The 16,648-nt window shown below is 43.1% G+C and overlaps 1 protein-coding gene and 23 non-coding genes across 24 annotated transcripts in view; 23 read left to right on the plus strand and 1 right to left on the minus strand.

Moving 5' to 3' along the window:
* eogt (EGF domain-specific O-linked N-acetylglucosamine (GlcNAc) transferase) overlaps window positions 1-16,648 on the minus strand; it is a 75,643-nt gene that overhangs the window by 38,394 nt on the left and 20,601 nt on the right. The window lies entirely within an intron of this gene.
* Window positions 755-826, plus strand: trnae-cuc (transfer RNA glutamic acid (anticodon CUC)). The gene has a single exon. It is a non-coding gene; the product is annotated as a tRNA-Glu (tRNA).
* Window positions 1,335-1,406, plus strand: trnae-cuc (transfer RNA glutamic acid (anticodon CUC)). Its single transcript has one exon. It is a non-coding gene; the product is annotated as a tRNA-Glu (tRNA).
* Window positions 1,915-1,986, plus strand: trnae-cuc (transfer RNA glutamic acid (anticodon CUC)). The gene has a single exon. It is a non-coding gene; the product is annotated as a tRNA-Glu (tRNA).
* Window positions 2,504-2,575, plus strand: trnae-cuc (transfer RNA glutamic acid (anticodon CUC)). The gene has a single exon. It is a non-coding gene; the product is annotated as a tRNA-Glu (tRNA).
* On the plus strand, window positions 3,084-3,155 carry trnae-cuc (transfer RNA glutamic acid (anticodon CUC)). Its single transcript has one exon. It is a non-coding gene; the product is annotated as a tRNA-Glu (tRNA).
* trnae-cuc (transfer RNA glutamic acid (anticodon CUC)) lies at window positions 4,263-4,334 on the plus strand. Its single transcript has one exon. It is a non-coding gene; the product is annotated as a tRNA-Glu (tRNA).
* On the plus strand, window positions 5,433-5,504 carry trnae-cuc (transfer RNA glutamic acid (anticodon CUC)). The gene has a single exon. It is a non-coding gene; the product is annotated as a tRNA-Glu (tRNA).
* Window positions 6,013-6,084, plus strand: trnae-cuc (transfer RNA glutamic acid (anticodon CUC)). Its single transcript has one exon. It is a non-coding gene; the product is annotated as a tRNA-Glu (tRNA).
* On the plus strand, window positions 6,602-6,673 carry trnae-cuc (transfer RNA glutamic acid (anticodon CUC)). The gene has a single exon. It is a non-coding gene; the product is annotated as a tRNA-Glu (tRNA).
* Window positions 7,182-7,253, plus strand: trnae-cuc (transfer RNA glutamic acid (anticodon CUC)). The gene has a single exon. It is a non-coding gene; the product is annotated as a tRNA-Glu (tRNA).
* trnae-cuc (transfer RNA glutamic acid (anticodon CUC)) lies at window positions 7,762-7,833 on the plus strand. The gene has a single exon. It is a non-coding gene; the product is annotated as a tRNA-Glu (tRNA).
* trnae-cuc (transfer RNA glutamic acid (anticodon CUC)) lies at window positions 8,351-8,422 on the plus strand. The gene has a single exon. It is a non-coding gene; the product is annotated as a tRNA-Glu (tRNA).
* Window positions 8,931-9,002, plus strand: trnae-cuc (transfer RNA glutamic acid (anticodon CUC)). Its single transcript has one exon. It is a non-coding gene; the product is annotated as a tRNA-Glu (tRNA).
* Window positions 10,110-10,181, plus strand: trnae-cuc (transfer RNA glutamic acid (anticodon CUC)). Its single transcript has one exon. It is a non-coding gene; the product is annotated as a tRNA-Glu (tRNA).
* On the plus strand, window positions 11,271-11,342 carry trnae-cuc (transfer RNA glutamic acid (anticodon CUC)). Its single transcript has one exon. It is a non-coding gene; the product is annotated as a tRNA-Glu (tRNA).
* Window positions 11,851-11,922, plus strand: trnae-cuc (transfer RNA glutamic acid (anticodon CUC)). Its single transcript has one exon. It is a non-coding gene; the product is annotated as a tRNA-Glu (tRNA).
* On the plus strand, window positions 12,431-12,502 carry trnae-cuc (transfer RNA glutamic acid (anticodon CUC)). The gene has a single exon. It is a non-coding gene; the product is annotated as a tRNA-Glu (tRNA).
* Window positions 13,011-13,082, plus strand: trnae-cuc (transfer RNA glutamic acid (anticodon CUC)). The gene has a single exon. It is a non-coding gene; the product is annotated as a tRNA-Glu (tRNA).
* trnae-cuc (transfer RNA glutamic acid (anticodon CUC)) lies at window positions 13,591-13,662 on the plus strand. Its single transcript has one exon. It is a non-coding gene; the product is annotated as a tRNA-Glu (tRNA).
* trnae-cuc (transfer RNA glutamic acid (anticodon CUC)) lies at window positions 14,171-14,242 on the plus strand. Its single transcript has one exon. It is a non-coding gene; the product is annotated as a tRNA-Glu (tRNA).
* trnae-cuc (transfer RNA glutamic acid (anticodon CUC)) lies at window positions 14,751-14,822 on the plus strand. The gene has a single exon. It is a non-coding gene; the product is annotated as a tRNA-Glu (tRNA).
* trnae-cuc (transfer RNA glutamic acid (anticodon CUC)) lies at window positions 15,352-15,423 on the plus strand. The gene has a single exon. It is a non-coding gene; the product is annotated as a tRNA-Glu (tRNA).
* On the plus strand, window positions 16,513-16,584 carry trnae-cuc (transfer RNA glutamic acid (anticodon CUC)). The gene has a single exon. It is a non-coding gene; the product is annotated as a tRNA-Glu (tRNA).

Consider the following 16,648-nt stretch of genomic DNA (forward strand, 5'->3'; position numbering starts at 1 on the left):
AATCTTATTAAATATACCTGTGCTTTTCATACTATGACACGTCAAAATGTCTGCTGTGAAAACAAGTCTATTTACAAATCAACATCTTTAGGATATATAAACCATGGAACCTAGACACATATTATACATCGGGAAAAACTGGGCTCAAAAACCCATTGACAAGTCCCTGATGGTCTAGTGGTTAGGATTCGGCGCTCTCTCACCGCCGCGGCCCGGGTTCGATTCCCGGTCAGGGAACATAGCTTTGGCCCTATCTAGTAACTAAAAATTACAAGCACATGGGGACCTGCACTCCAAAATCATACACTGGATATTGGCAGATTTGTTTCAGCACTTACCATTCACATCTCAAAGAACACAAAGGAGTGGATGTGCATATCGTTCTGTGTCGTTCGTGCCTCCAAATAAAACCAGTCATAAACAATGGACCTCTTCCACCCCAGACATTTTCACTTGTCACAGTAGAAAAAGCACAGGTGAAACTGGTAACATCAACGATGGCTCATTTCCATTATGTCTCCCAGTAAGCTAGTCCAGATAGCCAGCATGGACAAAACTAGGGTCTTCCCTAAGTGGAATGCAGCTAACATTAATCTTATTAAATATACCTGTGCTTTTCATACTATGACACGTCAAAATGTCTGCTGTGAAAAGAAGTCTATTTACAAATCACTGTCTTTAGGATACATAAACCACGGAACCCAGACGCATATCATACATCGGGAAAAACTGGGCTCAAAAGCCCATTGACAAGTCCCTGATGGTCTAGTGGTTAGGATTCGGCGCTCTCACCGCCGCGGCCCGGGTTCGATTCCCGGTCAGGGAACATAGCTTTGGCCCTATCTAGTAACTAAAAATTACAAGCACATGGGGACCTGCACTCCGAAATCATACACTGGATATTGGCAGATTTGTTTCAGCACTTACCATTCACATGACAAAGGAGTGGATGTGCAGATCGTTCTGTGTTGCTCGTGCCTCCAAATGAAACCATTCATAAACAATGGACCTCTTTCACACCAGTCATTTTCACTTGTCACAGTAGAAAAAGCACAGGTGAAACTGGTAACATCAACGATGGCTCATTTCCATTATGTCTCCCAGTAAGCTACTCCAGATAGCCAGCATGGACAAAAGTAGGGCCTTCCCTAAGTGGAATGCAGCTATCATTAATCTTATTAAATATACCTGTGTTTTTCATACTATGACACGTCAAAATGTCAGCTGTGAAAACAAGTTTATTTACAAATCAACATCTTTAGGATACATAAACCATGGAACCTAGACACATATTATACATTGGGAAAAACTGGGCTCAAAAGCCCATTGACAAGTCCCTGATGGTCTAGTGGTTAGGATTCGGCGCTCTCACCGCCGCGGCCCGGGTTCGATTCCCGGTCAGGGAACATAGCTTTGGCCCTATCTAGTAACTAAAAATTACAAGCACATGGGGACCTGCACTCCAAAATCATACACTGGATATTGGCAGATTTGTTTCAGCACTTACCATTCACATCACAAAGGAGTGGATGTGCAGATCGTTCTGTGTTGGTCGTGCCTCCAAATAAAACCATTCATAAACAATGGACCTCTTTCACACCAGACATTTTCACTTGTCATAGTAGGAAAAGCACAGGTGAAACTGGTAACATCAACGATTGCTCATTTCCATTGTGTCTCCCAGTAAGCTACTCCAGATAGCCAGCATGGACAAAACTAGGGCCTTCCCTAAGTGGAATGCAGCTATCATTAATCTTATTAAATATACCTGTGCTTTTCATACTATGACACGTCAAAATGTCTGCTGTGAAAAGAAGTCTATTTACAAATCAACATCTTTAGGATATATAAACCATGGAACCTAGACACATATTATACATCGGGAAAAACTGGGCTCAAAAACCCATTGACAAGTCCCTGATGGTCTAGTGGTTAGGATTCGGCGCTCTCACCGCCGCGGCCCGGGTTCGATTCCCGGTCAGGGAACATAGCTTTGGCCCTATCTAGTAACTAAAAATTACAAGCACATGGGGACCTGCACTCCAAAATCATACACTGGATATTGGCAGATTTGTTTCAGCACTTACCATTCACATCTCAAAGAACACAAAGGAGTGGATGTGCATATCGTTCTGTGTCGTTCGTGCCTCCAAATAAAACCAGTCATAAACAATGGACCTCTTCCACCCCAGACATTTTCACTTGTCACAGTAGAAAAAGCACAGGTGAAACTGGTAACATCAACGATGGCTCATTTCCATTATGTCTCCCAGTAAGCTAGTCCAGATAGCCAGCATGGACAAAACTAGGGTCTTCCCTAAGTGGAATGCAGCTAACATTAATCTTATTAAATATACCTGTGCTTTTCATACTATGACACGTCAAAATGTCTGCTGTGAAAAGAAGTCTATTTACAAATCACTGTCTTTAGGATACATAAACCACGGAACCCAGACGCATATCATACATCGGGAAAAACTGGGCTCAAAAGCCCATTGACAAGTCCCTGATGGTCTAGTGGTTAGGATTCGGCGCTCTCACCGCCGCGGCCCGGGTTCGATTCCCGGTCAGGGAACATAGCTTTGGCCCTATCTAGTAACTAAAAATTACAAGCACATGGGGACCTGCACTCCGAAATCATACACTGGATATTGGCAGATTTGTTTCAGCACTTACCATTCACATGACAAAGGAGTGGATGTGCAGATCGTTCTGTGTTGCTCGTGCCTCCAAATGAAACCATTCATAAACAATGGACCTCTTTCACACCAGTCATTTTCACTTGTCACAGTAGAAAAAGCACAGGTGAAACTGGTAACATCAACGATGGCTCATTTCCATTATGTCTCCCAGTAAGCTACTCCAGATAGCCAGCATGGACACAAGTAGGGCCTTCCCTAAGTGGAATGCAGCTATCATTAATCTTATTAAATATACCTGTGTTTTTCATACTATGACACGTCAAAATGTCAGCTGTGAAAACAAGTTTACTTACAAATCAACATCTTTAGGATACATAAACCATGGAACCTAGACACATATTATACATCGGGAAAAACTGGGCTCAAAAGCCCATTGACAAGTCCCTGATGGTCTAGTGGTTAGGATTCGGCGCTCTCACCGCCGCGGCTCGGGTTCGATTCCCGGTCAGGGAACATAGCTTTGGCCCTATCTAGTAACTAAAAATTACAAGCACATGGGGACCTGCACTCCAAAATCATACACTGGATATTGGCAGATTTGTTTCAGCACTTACCATTCACATCTCAAAGAACACAAAGGAGTGGATGTGCATATCGTTCTGTGTCGTTCGTGCCTCCAAATAAAACCAATCATAAACAATGGACCTCTTCCACCCCAGACATGTTCACTTGTCACAGTAGAAAAAGCACAGGTGAAACTGGTAACATCAACGATGGCTCATTTCCATTATGTCTCCCAGTAAGCTAGTCCAGATAGCCAGCATGGACAAAACTAGGGCCTTGCCTAACTGGAATGCAGCTATCATTAATCTTATTAAATATACCTGTGCTTTTCATACTATGACACGTCAAAATGTCTGCTGTGAAAAGAGGTCTATTTACAAATCAATGTCTTTAGGATACATAAACCATGGCATAAACCATGGAACCTAGACACATATTATACATCGGGAAAAACTGGGCTCAAAAGCCCATTGACAAGTCCCTGATGGTCTAGTGGTTAGGGTTCGGCGCTCTCACCGCCGCGGCCTGGGTTCGATTCCCGGTCAGGGAACATAGCTTTGGCCCTATCTAGTAACTAAAAATTACAAGCACATGGGGACCTGCACTCCGAAATCATACACTGGATATTGGCAGATTTGTTTCAGCACTTACCATTCACATCTCAAAGAACACAAAGGAGTGGATGTGCGTGTCGTTCGTGCCTCCAAATAAAACCATTCATAAACAATGGACCTCTTTCACCCCAGACATTTTCACTTGTCACAGTAGGAAAAGCACAGGTGAAACTGGTAACATCAACGATGGCTCATTTCCCTTACGTCGCCCAGTAAGCTACTCCAGATAGCTAGCATGGACAAAACTAGGGCCTTCCCTAAGTGGAATGCCGCTATCATTAATCTTATTAAATATACCTGTGCTTTTCATACTATGACACGTCAAAATGTCTGCTGTGAAAAGAAGTCTATTTACAAATCAATGTCTTTAGGATACATAAATCACGGAATCTATAGACACATATACATCGTGAAAAACTGGGCTCAAAAGCCCATTGACAAGTCCCTGATGGTCTAGTGGTTAGGATTCGGCGCTCTCACCGCCGCGGCTCGGGTTCGATTCCCGGTCAGGGAACATAGCATTGGCCCTATCTAGTAACTGAAAATTACAAGCACATGGGGACCTGCACTCCAAAACAATGCAGAAATCATACACTGGATATTGGCAGATTTGTTTCAGCATTTGCCATTCACATGTCAAAGGAGTGGATGTGCAGGTCGTTCGTGTCTCCAAATAAAACCATTCATAAACAATGGACCTCTTTCACACCAGACATTTCCACTTGTCACAGTAGGAAAAGCACAGGTGAAACTGGTAACATCAACGATGGCTCATTTCCATTATGTCTCCCAGTAAGCTACTCTAGATAGCCAGCATGGACAAAAGCAGGGCCTTCCCTAAGTGGAATGCAGCTATCATTAATCTTATTAAACATACCTGTGCTTTTCATACCATGACACGTCAAAATGTCTGCTGTGAAAACAAGTCTATTTACAAATCAACGTCTTTAGGATACATAAATCGCGGAACCAATACACACATATCATACATCGCGAATAACTGGGCTCAAAAGCCCATTGACAAATCCCTGATAGTCTAGTGGTTAGGATTCGGCGCTCTCACCACCGCGGCCTGGGTTCGATTCCCAGTCAGGGAACATAGCTTTGGCCCTATCTAGTGACTAAAAATTACAAGCACATGGGGACCTGCACTCCAAAATCATACTGGATATTGGCAGATGTCTTTCAGCATTTGCCATTCACATGTCAAAGAACACAAAGGAGTGGATGCGCAGATCGTTCTGTGTTGGTCGTGCCTCCAAATGAAACCATTCATAAACAATGGACCTCTTTCACACCAGTCATTTTCACTTGTCACAGTAGAAAAAGCACAGGTGAAACTGGTAACATCAACGATGGCTCATTTCCATTATGTCTCCCAGTAAGCTACTCCAGATAGCCAGCATGGACAAAAGTAGGGCCTTCCCTAAGTGGAATGCAGCTATCATTAATCTTATTAAATATACCTGTGTTTTTCATACTATGACACGTCAAAATGTCAGCTGTGAAAACAAGTTTATTTACAAATCAACATCTTTAGGATACATAAACCATGGAACCTAGACACATATTATACATTGGGAAAAACTGGGCTCAAAAGCCCATTGACAAGTCCCTGATGGTCTAGTGGTTAGGATTCGGCGCTCTCACCGCCACGGCCCGGGTTCGATTCCCGGTCAGGGAACATAGCTTTGGCCCTATCTAGTAACTAAAAATTACAAGCACATGGGGACCTGCACTCCAAAATCATACACTGGATATTGGCAGATTTGTTTCAGCACTTACCATTCACATCACAAAGGAGTGGATGTGCAGATCGTTCTGTGTTGGTCGTGCCTCCAAATAAAACCATTCATAAACAATGGACCTCTTTCACACCAGACATTTTCACTTGTCATAGTAGGAAAAGCACAGGTGAAACTGGTAACATCAACGATTGCTCATTTCCATTGTGTCTCCCAGTAAGCTACTCCAGATAGCCAGCATGGACAAAACTAGGGCCTTCCCTAAGTGGAATGCAGCTATCATTAATCTTATTAAATATACCTGTGCTTTTCATACTATGACACGTCAAAATGTCTGCTGTGAAAACAAGTCTATTTACAAATCAACATCTTTAGGATATATAAACCATGGAACCTAGACACATATTATACATCGGGAAAAACTGGGCTCAAAAACCCATTGACAAGTCCCTGATGGTCTAGTGGTTAGGATTCGGCGCTCTCACCGCCGCGGCCCGGGTTCGATTCCCGGTCAGGGAACATAGCTTTGGCCCTATCTAGTAACTAAAAATTACAAGCACATGGGGACCTGCACTCCAAAATCATACACTGGATATTGGCAGATTTGTTTCAGCACTTACCATTCACATCTCAAAGAACACAAAGGAGTGGATGTGCATATCGTTCTGTGTCGTTCGTGCCTCCAAATAAAACCAGTCATAAACAATGGACCTCTTCCACCCCAGACATTTTCACTTGTCACAGTAGAAAAAGCACAGGTGAAACTGGTAACATCAACGATGGCTCATTTCCATTATGTCTCCCAGTAAGCTAGTCCAGATAGCCAGCATGGACAAAACTAGGGTCTTCCCTAAGTGGAATGCAGCTAACATTAATCTTATTAAATATACCTGTGCTTTTCATACTATGACACGTCAAAATGTCTGCTGTGAAAAGAAGTCTATTTACAAATCACTGTCTTTAGGATACATAAACCACGGAACCCAGACGCATATCATACATCGGGAAAAACTGGGCTCAAAAGCCCATTGACAAGTCCCTGATGGTCTAGTGGTTAGGATTCGGCGCTCTCACCGCCGCGGCCCGGGTTCGATTCCCGGTCAGGGAACATAGCTTTGGCCCTATCTAGTAACTAAAAATTACAAGCACATGGGGACCTGCACTCCGAAATCATACACTGGATATTGGCAGATTTGTTTCAGCACTTACCATTCACATGACAAAGGAGTGGATGTGCAGATCGTTCTGTGTTGCTCGTGCCTCCAAATGAAACCATTCATAAACAATGGACCTCTTTCACACCAGTCATTTTCACTTGTCACAGTAGAAAAAGCACAGGTGAAACTGGTAACATCAACGATGGCTCATTTCCATTATGTCTCCCAGTAAGCTACTCCAGATAGCCAGCATGGACAAAAGTAGGGCCTTCCCTAAGTGGAATGCAGCTATCATTAATCTTATTAAATATACCTGTGTTTTTCATACTATGACACGTCAAAATGTCAGCTGTGAAAACAAGTTTATTTACAAATCAACATCTTTAGGATACATAAACCATGGAACCTAGACACATATTATACATTGGGAAAAACTGGGCTCAAAAGCCCATTGACAAGTCCCTGATGGTCTAGTGGTTAGGATTCGGCGCTCTCACCGCCGCGGCCCGGGTTCGATTCCCGGTCAGGGAACATAGCTTTGGCCCTATCTAGTAACTAAAAATTACAAGCACATGGGGACCTGCACTCCAAAATCATACACTGGATATTGGCAGATTTGTTTCAGCACTTACCATTCACATCACAAAGGAGTGGATGTGCAGATCGTTCTGTGTTGGTCGTGCCTCCAAATAAAACCATTCATAAACAATGGACCTCTTTCACACCAGACATTTTCACTTGTCATAGTAGGAAAAGCACAGGTGAAACTGGTAACATCAACGATTGCTCATTTCCATTGTGTCTCCCAGTAAGCTACTCCAGATAGCCAGCATGGACAAAACTAGGGCCTTCCCTAAGTGGAATGCAGCTATCATTAATCTTATTAAATATACCTGTGCTTTTCATACTATGACACGTCAAAATGTCTGCTGTGAAAAGAAGTCTATTTACAAATCAACATCTTTAGGATATATAAACCATGGAACCTAGACACATATTATACATCGGGAAAAACTGGGCTCAAAAACCCATTGACAAGTCCCTGATGGTCTAGTGGTTAGGATTCGGCGCTCTCACCGCCGCGGCCCGGGTTCGATTCCCGGTCAGGGAACATAGCTTTGGCCCTATCTAGTAACTAAAAATTACAAGCACATGGGGACCTGCACTCCAAAATCATACACTGGATATTGGCAGATTTGTTTCAGCACTTACCATTCACATCTCAAAGAACACAAAGGAGTGGATGTGCATATCGTTCTGTGTCGTTCGTGCCTCCAAATAAAACCAGTCATAAACAATGGACCTCTTCCACCCCAGACATTTTCACTTGTCACAGTAGAAAAAGCACAGGTGAAACTGGTAACATCAACGATGGCTCATTTCCATTATGTCTCCCAGTAAGCTAGTCCAGATAGCCAGCATGGACAAAACTAGGGTCTTCCCTAAGTGGAATGCAGCTAACATTAATCTTATTAAATATACCTGTGCTTTTCATACTATGACACGTCAAAATGTCTGCTGTGAAAAGAAGTCTATTTACAAATCACTGTCTTTAGGATACATAAACCACGGAACCCAGACGCATATCATACATCGGGAAAAACTGGGCTCAAAAGCCCATTGACAAGTCCCTGATGGTCTAGTGGTTAGGATTCGGCGCTCTCACCGCCGCGGCCCGGGTTCGATTCCCGGTCAGGGAACATAGCTTTGGCCCTATCTAGTAACTAAAAATTACAAGCACATGGGGACCTGCACTCCGAAATCATACACTGGATATTGGCAGATTTGTTTCAGCACTTACCATTCACATGACAAAGGAGTGGATGTGCAGATCGTTCTGTGTTGCTCGTGCCTCCAAATGAAACCATTCATAAACAATGGACCTCTTTCACACCAGTCATTTTCACTTGTCACAGTAGAAAAAGCACAGGTGAAACTGGTAACATCAACGATGGCTCATTTCCATTATGTCTCCCAGTAAGCTACTCCAGATAGCCAGCATGGACACAAGTAGGGCCTTCCCTAAGTGGAATGCAGCTATCATTAATCTTATTAAATATACCTGTGTTTTTCATACTATGACACGTCAAAATGTCAGCTGTGAAAACAAGTTTACTTACAAATCAACATCTTTAGGATACATAAACCATGGAACCTAGACACATATTATACATCGGGAAAAACTGGGCTCAAAAGCCCATTGACAAGTCCCTGATGGTCTAGTGGTTAGGATTCGGCGCTCTCACCGCCGCGGCTCGGGTTCGATTCCCGGTCAGGGAACATAGCTTTGGCCCTATCTAGTAACTAAAAATTACAAGCACATGGGGACCTGCACTCCAAAATCATACACTGGATATTGGCAGATTTGTTTCAGCACTTACCATTCACATCTCAAAGAACACAAAGGAGTGGATGTGCATATCGTTCTGTGTCGTTCGTGCCTCCAAATAAAACCAATCATAAACAATGGACCTCTTCCACCCCAGACATGTTCACTTGTCACAGTAGAAAAAGCACAGGTGAAACTGGTAACATCAACGATGGCTCATTTCCATTATGTCTCCCAGTAAGCTAGTCCAGATAGCCAGCATGGACAAAACTAGGGCCTTGCCTAACTGGAATGCAGCTATCATTAATCTTATTAAATATACCTGTGCTTTTCATACTATGACACGTCAAAATGTCTGCTGTGAAAAGAGGTCTATTTACAAATCAATGTCTTTAGGATACATAAACCATGGCATAAACCATGGAACCTAGACACATATTATACATCGGGAAAAACTGGGCTCAAAAGCCCATTGACAAGTCCCTGATGGTCTAGTGGTTAGGGTTCGGCGCTCTCACCGCCGCGGCCTGGGTTCGATTCCCGGTCAGGGAACATAGCTTTGGCCCTATCTAGTAACTAAAAATTACAAGCACATGGGGACCTGCACTCCGAAATCATACACTGGATATTGGCAGATTTGTTTCAGCACTTACCATTCATATCTCAAAGAACACAAAGGAGTGGATGTGCGTGTCGTTCGTGCCTCCAAATAAAACCATTCATAAACAATGGACCTCTTTCACCCCAGACATTTTCACTTGTCACAGTAGGAAAAGCACAGGTGAAACTGGTAACATCAACGATGGCTCATTTCCCTTACGTCGCCCAGTAAGCTACTCCAGATAGCTAGCATGGACAAAACTAGGGCCTTCCCTAAGTGGAATGCCGCTATCATTAATCTTATTAAATATACCTGTGCTTTTCATACTATGACACGTCAAAATGTCTGCTGTGAAAAGAAGTCTATTTACAAATCAATGTCTTTAGGATACATAAATCACGGAATCTATAGACACATATACATCGTGAAAAACTGGGCTCAAAAGCCCATTGACAAGTCCCTGATGGTCTAGTGGTTAGGATTCGGCGCTCTCACCGCCGCGGCTCGGGTTCGATTCCCGGTCAGGGAACATAGCATTGGCCCTATCTAGTAACTGAAAATTACAAGCACATGGGGACCTGCACTCCAAAACAATGCAGAAATCATACACTGGATATTGGCAGATTTGTTTCAGCATTTGCCATTCACATGTCAAAGGAGTGGATGTGCAGGTCGTTCGTGTCTCCAAATAAAACCATTCATAAACAATGGACCTCTTTCACACCAGACATTTCCACTTGTCACAGTAGGAAAAGCACAGGTGAAACTGGTAACATCAACGATGGCTCATTTCCATTATGTCTCCCAGTAAGCTACTCTAGATAGCCAGCATGGACAAAAGCAGGGCCTTCCCTAAGTGGAATGCAGCTATCATTAATCTTATTAAACATACCTGTGCTTTTCATACCATGACACGTCAAAATGTCTGCTGTGAAAACAAGTCTATTTACAAATCAACGTCTTTAGGATACATAAATCGCGGAACCAATACACACATATCATACATCGCGAATAACTGGGCTCAAAAGCCCATTGACAAATCCCTGATAGTCTAGTGGTTAGGATTCGGCGCTCTCACCACCGCTGCCTGGGTTCGATTCCCAGTCAGGGAACATAGCTTTGGCCCTATCTAGTGACTAAAAATTACAAGCACATGGGGACCTGCACTCCAAAATCATACTGGATATTGGCAGATTTGTTTCAGCACTTGCCATTCACATGTCAAAGGAGTGGATGTGCAGATTGTTCTGTGTCGTTCGTGTCTCCAAATAAAACCATTCATAAACAATGGACCTCTTTCACACCAGACATTTTCACTTGTCACAGTAGAAAAAGCACAGGTGAAACTGGTAACATCAACGATGGCTCATTTCCATTATGTCTCCCAGTAAGCTACTCCAGATAGCCAGCATGGACAAAAGTAGGGCCTTCCCTAAGTGGAATGCAGCTATCATTAATCTTATTAAATATACCTGTGTTTTTCATACTATGACACGTCAAAATGTCAGCTGTGAAAACAAGTTTATTTACAAATCAACATCTTTAGGATACATAAACCATGGAACCTAGACACATATTATACATCGGGAAAAACTGGGCTCAAAAGCCCATTGACAAGTCCCTGATGGTCTAGTGGTTAGGATTCGGCGCTCTCACCGCCGCGGCCCGGGTTCGATTCCCGGTCAGGGAACATAGCTTTGGCCCTATCTACTGACTAAAAATTACAAGCACATGGGGACCTGCACTCCGAAATCATACACTGGATATTGGCAGATTTGTTTCAGCACTTACCATTCACATCACAAAGGAGTGGATGTGCATATCGTTCTGTGTCGTTCGTGCCTCCAAATAAAACCATTCATAAACAATGGACCTCTTTCACCCCAGACATTTTCACTTGTCACAGTAGGAAAAGCACAGGTGAAACTGGTAACATCAACGATGGCTCATTTCCCTTACGTCGCCCAGTAAGCTAATCCAGATAGCTAGCATGGACAAAACTAGGGTCTTCCCTAAGTGGAATGCCGCTAACATTAATCTTATTAAATATACCTGTGCTTTTCATACTATGACATGTCAAAATGTCTGCTGTGAAAAGAAGTCTATTTACAAATCAATGTCTTTAGGATACATAAACCACGGAACCCAGACGCATATCATACATCGTGAAAAACTGGGCTCAAAAGCCCATTGACAAGTCCCTGATGGTCTAGTGGTTAGGATTCGGCGCTCTCACCGCCGCGGCCCGGGTTCGATTCCCGGTCAGGGAACATAGCTTTGGCCCTATCTAGTAACTAAAAATTACAAGCACATGGGGACCTGCACTCCGAAATCATACACTGGATATTGGCAGATTTGTTTCAGCACTTACCATTCACATCACAAAGGAGTGGATGTGCAGATCGTTCTGTGTTGGTCATGCCTCCAAATAAAACCATTCATAAACAATGGACCTCTTCCACCCCAGACATTTTCACTTGTCACAGTAGAAAAAGCACAGGTGAAACTGGTAACATCAACGATGGCTCATTTCCATTATGTCTCCCAGTAAGCTAGTCCAGATAGCCAGCATGGACAAAACTAGGGTCTTCCCTAAGTGGAATGCAGCTATCATTAATCTTATTAAATATACCTGTGTTTTTCATACTATGACACGTCAAAATGTCAGCTGTGAAAACAAGTTTATTTACAAATCAACATCTTTAGGATACATAAACCATGGAACCTAGACACATATTATACATCGGGAAAAACTGGGCTCAAAAGCCCATTGACAAGTCCCTGATGGTCTAGTGGTTAGGATTCGGCGCTCTCACCGCCGCGGCCCGGGTTCGATTCCCGGTCAGGGAACATAGCTTTGGCCCTATCTAGTGACTAAAAATTACAAGCACATGGGGACCTGCACTCCGAAATCATACACTGGATATTGGCAGATTTGTTTCAGCACTTACCATTCACATCACAAAGGAGTGGATGTGCATATCGTTCTGTGTCGTTCGTGCCTCCAAATAAAACCATTCATAAACAATGGACCTCTTTCACCCCAGACATTTTCACTTGTCACAGTAGGAAAAGCACAGGTGAAACTGGTAACATCAACGATGGCTCATTTCCCTTACGTCGCCCAGTAAGCTAATCCAGATAGCTAGCATGGACAAAACTAGGGTCTTCCCTAAGTGGAATGCCGCTAACATTAATCTTATTAAATATACCTGTGCTTTTCATACTATGACATGTCAAAATGTCTGCTGTGAAAAGAAGTCTATTTACAAATCAATGTCTTTAGGATACATAAACCACGGAACCCAGACGCATATCATACATCGTGAAAAACTGGGCTCAAAAGCCCATTGACAAGTCCCTGATGGTCTAGTGGTTAGGATTCGGCGCTCTCACCGCCGCGGCCCGGGTTCGATTCCCGGTCAGGGAACATAGCTTTGGCCCTATCTAGTAACTAAAAATTACAAGCACATGGGGACCTGCACTCCGAAATCATACACTGGATATTGGCAGATTTGTTTCAGCACTTACCATTCACATCACAAAGGAGTGGATGTGCAGATCGTTCTGTGTTGGTCATGCCTCCAAATAAAACCATTCATAAACAATGGACCTCTTTCACACCAGACATTTTCACTTGTCATAATAGAAAAAGCACAGGTGAAACTGGTAACATCAACGATGGCTCATTTCCATTATGTCTCCCAGTAAGCTACTCCAGATAGCCAGCATGGACAAAAGTAGGGCCTTCCCTAAGTGGAATGCAGCTATCATTAATCTTATTAAATATACCTGTGTTTTTCATACTATGACACGTCAAAATGTCAGCTGTGAAAACAAGTTTATTTGCAAATCAACATCTTTAGGATACATAAACCATGGAACCTAGACACATATTATACATCGGGAAAAACTGGGCTCAAAAGCCCATTGACGAGTCCCTGATGGTCTAGTGGTTAGGATTCGGCGCTCTCACCGCCGCGGCCTGGGTTCGATTCCCGGTCAGGGAACATAGCTTTGGCCCTATCTAGTGACTAAAAATTACAAGCACATGGGGACCTGCACTCCGAAATCATACACTGGATATTGGCAGATTTGTTTCAGCACTTGCCATTCACATCACAAAGGAGTGGATGTGCATATCGTTCTGTGTCGTTCGTGCCTCCAAATAAAACCATTCATAAACAATGGACCTCTTTCACCCCAGACATTTTCACTTGTCACAGTAGGAAAAGCACAGGTGAAACTGGTAACATCAACGATGGCTCATTTCCCTTACGTCGCCCAGTAAGCTAATCCAGATAGCTAGCATGGACAAAACTAGGGTCTTCCCTAAGTGGAATGCCGCTAACATTAATCTTATTAAATATACCTGTGCTTTTCATACTATGACATGTCAAAATGTCTGCTGTGAAAAGAAGTCTATTTACAAATCAATGTCTTTAGGATACATAAACCACGGAACCCAGACGCATATCATACATCGGGAAAAACTGGGCTCAAAAGCCCATTGACAAGTCCCTGATGGTCTAGTGGTTAGGATTCGGCGCTCTCACCGCCGCGGCCCGGGTTCGATTCCCGGTCAGGGAACATAGCTTTGGCCCTATCTAGTAACTAAAAATTACAAGCACATGGGGACCTGCACTCCAAAATCATACACTGGATATTGGCAGATTTGTTTCAGCACTTACCATTCACATCACAAAGGAGTGGATGTGCAGATCGTTCTGTGTTGGTCATGCCTCCAAATAAAACCATTCATAAACAATGGACCTCTTTCACACCAGACATTTTCACTTGTCATAGTAGAAAAAGCACAGGTGAAACTGGTAACATCAACGATGGCTCATTTCCATTATGTCTCCCAGTAAGCTACTCCAGATAGCCAGCATGGACAAAAGTAGGGCCTTCCCTAAGTGGAATGCAGCTATCATTAATCTTATTAAATATACCTGTGTTTTTCATACTATGACACGTCAAAATGTCAGCTGTGAAAACAAGTTTATATGCAAATCAACATCTTTAGGATACATAAACCATGGAACCTAGACACATATTATACATCGGGAAAAACTGGGCTCAAAAGCCCATTGACAAGTCCCTGATGGTCTAGTGGTTAGGATTCGGCGCTCTCACCGCCGCGGCTCGGGTTCGATTCCCGGTCAGGGAACATAGCTTTGGCCCTATCTAGTAACTAAAAATTACAAGCACATGGGGACCTGCACTCCAAAATCATACACTGGATATTGGCAGATTTGTTTCAGCACTTACCATTCACATCTCAAAGAACACAAAGGAGTGGATGTGCATATCGTTCTGTGTCGTTCGTGCCTCCAAATAAAACCAATCATAAACAATGGACCTCTTCCACCCCAGACATTTTCACTTGTCACAGTAGAAAAAGCACAGGTGAAACTGGTAACATCAACGATGGCTCATTTCCATTATGTCTCCCAGTAAGCTAGTCCAGATAGCCAGCATGGACAAAACTAGGGCCTTCCCTAAGTGGAATGCAGCTATCATTAATCTTATTAAATATACCTGTGCTTTTCATACTATGACACGTCAAAATGTCTGCTGTGAAAAGAGGTCTATTTACAAATCAATGTCTTTAGGATACATAAACCATGGCATAAACCATGGAACCTAGACACATATTATACATCGGGAAAAACTGGGCTCAAAAGCCCATTGACAAGTCCCTGATGGTCTAGTGGTTAGGATTCGGCGCTCTCACCGCCGCGGCCTGGGTTCGATTCCCGGTCAGGGAACATAGCTTTGGCCCTATCTAGTAACTAAAAATTACAAGCACATGGGGACCTGCACTCCGAAATCATACACTGGATATTGGCAGATTTGTTTCAGCACTTGCCATTCACATCTCAAAGAACACAAAGGAGTGGATGTGCGTGTCGTTCGTGCCTCCAAATAAAACCATTCATAAACAATGGACCTCTTTCACCCCAGACATTTTCACTTGTCACAGTAGGAAAAGCACAGGTGAAACTGGTAACATCAACGATGGCTCATTTCCCTTACGTCGCCCAGTAAGCTACTCCAGATAGCTAGCATGGACAAAACTAGGGTCTTCCCTAAGTGGAATGCCGCTATCATTAATCTTATTAAATATACCTGTGCTTTTCATACTATGACACGTCAAAATGTCTGCTGTGAAAAGAAGTCTATTTACAAATCAATGTCTTTAGGATACATAAATCACGGAATCTATAGACACATATACATCGTGAAAAACTGGGCTCAAAAGCCCATTGACAAGTCCCTGATGGTCTAGTGGTTAGGATTCAGCGCTCTCACCGCCGCGGCTCGGGTTCGATTCCCGGTCAGGGAACATAGCATTGGCCCTATCTAGTAACTGAAAATTACAAGCACATGGGGACCTGCACTCCAAAACAATGCAGAAATCATACACTGGATATTGGCAGATTTGTTTCAGCATTTGCCATTCACATGTCAAAGGAGTGGATGTGCAGGTCGTTCGTGTCTCCAAATAAAACCATTCATAAACAATGGACCTCTTTCACACCAGACATTTCCACTTGTCACAGTAGGAAAAGCACAGGTGAAACTGGTAACATCAACGATGGCTCATTTCCATTATGTCTCCCAGTAAGCTACTCTAGATAGCCAGCATGGACAAAAGTAGGGCCTTCCCTAAGTGGAATGCAGCTATCATTAATCTTATTAAACATACCTGTGCTTTTCATACCATGACACGTCAAAATGTCTGCTGTGAAAACAAGTCTATTTACAAATCAACGTCTTTAGGACACATAAATCACGGAACCAATACACAAATATCATACATCGCGAATAACTGGGCTCAAAAGCCCATTGACAAATCCCTGATGGTCTAGTGGTTAGGATTCGGCGCTCTCACCGCCGCGGCCTGGGTTCGATTCCCAGTCAGGGAACATAGCTTTGGCCCTATCTAGTGACTAAAAATTACAAGCACATGAGGACCTGCACTCCAAAATC

The sequence above is a fragment of the Epinephelus lanceolatus genome, chromosome 1 (assembly GCF_041903045.1).
Source record: "Epinephelus lanceolatus isolate andai-2023 chromosome 1, ASM4190304v1, whole genome shotgun sequence".
NCBI classification, from domain to species: domain Eukaryota; kingdom Metazoa; phylum Chordata; class Actinopteri; order Perciformes; family Serranidae; genus Epinephelus; species Epinephelus lanceolatus.